Below are 4,400 nucleotides of genomic sequence, written 5' to 3'. Positions count from 1 at the left end.
CCTGCCAACAGCCCTATGAGGTTCTGGACGCTCGGATTTTGGGAACCCTGACACTTAGACGACCAATTTCTCCACGCCAGGCAGGAAGAAGAGCTAAAAACATAGGTTGCTACTCTTTAGACTCCCGCCGCTATAACCCAGCCTGCTGTCTTAACCGCTGTACTCCAGCTCTTCCCATGCCCAGACACCTAGGTGACACTCAATAAATTATTTGTTTAATAAATGAAAGAATGAATGAGAGTGAAGAGAATCAGTATCACATTATGAATGGGGAAGAGATTTAAAAGCTGACACAGTCTACAAGTAGGAGATTTTAGAACAATTATCTGGCCACTCTGTCCCCTCCCGCAGCGGAAGTGGGATTCCTCCTCCCAACTTGGCTAATTCCACCCCTGGAGGGAGGGGCCCTCCCAGGTGCCCTAGACCCTTGCACCTGCTCCTCTCCCTATGCACGCAGCAGGCTCCTCGGAAGGAGCCGGGATCAGAGGTAAGAGGGGTCCTTGGAGGAGCCCCGGGAGAATAGGGACGGGGCAGGAGGGGGATGAGTGCAGCGAGAACCCTGGCGGGGCAGGGCAGGGCTGGCCAGCACGTCCAGGTCGGGCTGCGGTGGACTGAGCCGGGGCAGCTCTGCAGAAGGCGGCGGCTAGCTAGCCTGGACAGTCACATCCCACTGCAGGGCCCGGGGAACAGCCGCACTGCCTCTGTACCAGGACTCTTGCCAGCAGCCAGGCAGCGCCTGCACTGCCCCACACTCAGGGACAGACTACGCGGCCCCTCCTAGCTCTGGGCCCCCCCACCCCGCAGCCCCGCGGCCCACTCCCACTCGGCCTCCGCCTGCCCTCTGCCCGCAGCTCTGTCATGCGCTGCCTGCTGCACGGGGCCCGCGCCAGGATGGGGTAGGGGCAGCACCAAGGAGCCGGGTGATGGGCCGCCCTCTGGGCACTGAGCAGCCTGCCGAGGCCTGACCTACCGCGAGGACTCGCGGACGTCGGTGTGGGCAGGGCAGAACATAGCACTGCAGACCCTGGGTGACGCTGGGGCGGGGAAGGCGTGGGGAGACCGGGGGTAGGGGGATCCGGGGCTGCTGTGGGTGGTGGGGAGCCCGGGAGAGCTGCTGCCACCGGTGGGTTCTGGACATTCCTGGATCCCGCCCCCAACAACTCTGGCCACCTCCAGGAGCCCCACCTGGATGTCAGGTGGATGCCCCAGTGCCTCCCAGCAGACTCGGTGGGTTCCATGGCTTCGCTGATGCCCCTCTCCGCATATTTAAGCCCTTAGGTCCTCCTGCTGGTCAGTTGGGACCTGGGCTTTGTGCAAGCAGGTGAGTAAAGGGGTAGTGGGATCAAGCAGAGCTAGTCCGTACATGGGACCTGTTAACCTATTCACTCTGGCACCCAACAGACGGGCCTCCTTCTCCTGTGAATGTGACAGTCACTCACCTCAGAGCCAGCTCGGCCACTGTGTCCTGGGACATCCTAGAAGGCAACATTGTCATTGGCTACTCCATTTCCCAGCAAGTACGAATCACCCTTCTGCTCCCTCAGCCTGTGTCCTTGGAACTCTGAGCCTTCCTTCCGTTACCCCCAGTGGGGACCAAAGCTCCCCTCCCCGTGGTGGGGGAATCTGGGAGCTGGTGTCCCCTGGCTCAAGCTGCCCTTGTCATCCTACTCCGTGGAGTGCTTGGATGTTTGAGTCCTGGGACTGGTGTGAGACCGCCCTCCTGTCCCATCATCTCCCCGCAGCGACAGACTGGCCCTGGGCAGCGTGTGATCCGGGAGGTGAACACCACCACGTGGGCCTGTGCCCTCTGGGGACTGGCTGAAGACAGCGACTACACGATGCAGGTTCGGAGCATCGGCCTTTGGGGAGAGAGCCCCCCAGGGCCTCGGGTGCACTTCCGAACTCTCAAGGGTTCTGACCGGCTACCCTCCAACAGCTCAAGACCAGGTGAGAGGCTCAGCTATCCTCCACTCCCAAAAGCTTTGGATTCTCTGGCTTTTTACCTGCCCTTTATCCTCTTGTTTACTTCCCCCCAAACAAGCCAGTCTAGCTTAGATGAATAAAAGGATGACTTAATTCATCATACTGCCAAGAAACGAAGAATAAGGTTGTCAGGGGACTGGGTATAAACAGGCTGATAATGAATTGTTTGGGAGAAGGGCTTTTAAGCTTCCTTTTCCCCACCGTCTGTTCCTAGCCGCCACAGTCTGTGTGAATACTTGCCCGCAACGGTCCTGCTTTTTTGGTCTCTAACTACCTGTCCACCTTCCTAGAGAGGGGCTCGCAGGGGCAACCCTGCCCCCAGACTCTCCATCCTTACGGGTCTGCATAGAAGAGCTCTGTGGCCACTCCCCATAACCTGGAGTCTATCTCTTTCTTCTCAGGTGACATCACAGTGGAGGGTCTGGATGGACAGCGACCATCGCAGACAGGGGAAGTGGTTATTGTGGTGGTGTTGCTCATGTGGGCCAGTGAGTGAGCAGCTGCACGGGGGACCAAGGATTGGGGGAGTGGGGGCTCAGTGAGGGTGGGAGGTGGTGAAGGCTGTCAGGAAAAAAGGCAAGGAGGGAAATGCAGGGGAGATGCTTAGTTGAGGGTGAGCAGAAGTTTGAGGAGAGGAAGGCTAAGAGGGTGGTGCTCGCATATGAGCACCCGAAATTCAAGGGTTTTCTTCTCAGATTTTCTAGAAACTGTGTGGGTATCTCACTGCCCTTCAAGGCTGTGAGTGGGGAGGTCAAGATCAAGGTGCAGATTGTATTGTTGTGTCTCAGCTGTAATTGGGCTCTTCTGCTGTCAGTATGATATCATCAAGGACAACGACTCCAACAACAACCCCAAGGAGAAGGGGAAGGGGCCAGAACAGAGTCCTCAGGGAAGGCCAGTGGGGACGAGACAGGTGATATGATGTGGGGCCAGTGACGGAGGGAAGGGTGATTTTGCTTCTAGAAGCAGTCAGGGAAAGGGAGAAGGCCAAAGAGGGGCAGGAAGAGAAAGGAAATGGATATTTGGGATGAAGGAGGCTCTTACCTTCCTGACATGAGACTCAAGCCATTTTTTTCAAAACAGAAAAAGTCACCATCCATCAAGACCATTGATGTATGAGTGAAGAAACCGAACTCGAAAACAGATGCACTAACAACCTGGGGATGGGGATAGGGTCAGGGAGAGCCTCAGTTGGTGATCTGCCCAAGACTGAAGGATCCCATAATCTCTTAGAGGGTAATGACACTCCCACAATCTCAGGCCTGGTACCCATCCTCTTTCCACTGTGAGCAGGGCCAGAAGGTAGGTCTCTTAGGGGCTGTGCCCCTGGACCTGGGGAATGGCTATCAGATGGGATATGTCCTTCCATCCCCCAGGTCAAGGGGAGAGACACCTGTTCAACTGTATCCCACTAAGTCCCAGATGGGGCCCCCATCGCACCTGCATCAGGTCTCTCGGCATCCCCAGCTGCCCCCACATCTTGCCTCTGGGTCTCAGAGAGGGGTGTTTCTTGGGGTTCTCTACCTCCCCCAGCAACTCAAAGGAATTGTCTGGGTCTGGGGCAGATGCTGCACTGCACTACTCCTATGTCTTCCACGGAGCCTCAGGTGCTCCCCCTCTCACCTGGTAGCCCCCCTCCCCCAGCTGCTGGTGACCTCACCCCTTGGACATTTTTCCAATAAACGTTCTTAAACAAACTGGAGATGACTGTATGGGACACTGTATAGTATGCTGAAGACACTTCCCCACTGTCTCTCCCCTGACCACAAGAGCCTCTCACACCACCACCAACTCCACAGGAGCACTCTCATTGTTTTAAGGCATTTGTTTTGATTCTATAACCTGGAATGGGTGGGGAGAGGACAGAAATGGGTGTAGAAAACTAGAGCCCTAGTTCCTTTTGCTTTGTTCAGTGAGAAGGGCGGAGAAGGAAAAGAAGGGGCGGGGGGATATAAATTCTCCTGCATCCGTGGAAACGAAGGTTATACCGCATGAGAGGGGCTGGTAACCTTTTTAAGTTCACTGCCCACATTGACACCCAAGCTTTTCACCATTTATTCCTCTGACTCCTCCATCAACCTCAGTTAATTTCCAGAAAAGGACTGAGCGGTGTTTGGGACAAATCAAAGAGCAGCTCCACTAATGGATCCTTCAGTCCACGTGCTCCTACCCTGTGCCTCCTGTACTTAGAGTCTTCCCCGCTCTCACTCTTCCTTTTGTTTCTGTCTGCCTCTGTCTCTGCTGATTCGGTCAAAGTCAATAATAACTGTAAAGTGTAAGTGAGTTTATATTCACTCTCTGCCACTATATCCAGAGGAGGATTATGGAAATAAAACTGAGGGGTTGGAACTCCCCTGTCAAAAGACTTATACTTTGGGCTCTGGGGCTACTTCCTTCCTGTGAAAGTAGAGGCTTTC

The 4,400-nt window shown here is 55.3% G+C and overlaps 1 pseudogene; it reads left to right on the top strand.

Annotated features, from left to right (window-relative positions):
* The first annotated feature begins 1,182 nt into the window (after positions 1-1,182).
* On the top strand, positions 1,183-3,520 carry LOC123927172 (annotated as a pseudogene).
* Positions 3,521-4,400: the final 880 nt, after the last annotated feature.

This window comes from Meles meles, chromosome 16 (genome assembly GCF_922984935.1).
Source record: "Meles meles chromosome 16, mMelMel3.1 paternal haplotype, whole genome shotgun sequence".
Lineage (NCBI taxonomy): Eukaryota > Metazoa > Chordata > Mammalia > Carnivora > Mustelidae > Meles > Meles meles.
This window is presented reverse-complemented; position numbering and strand designations above follow the sequence as displayed.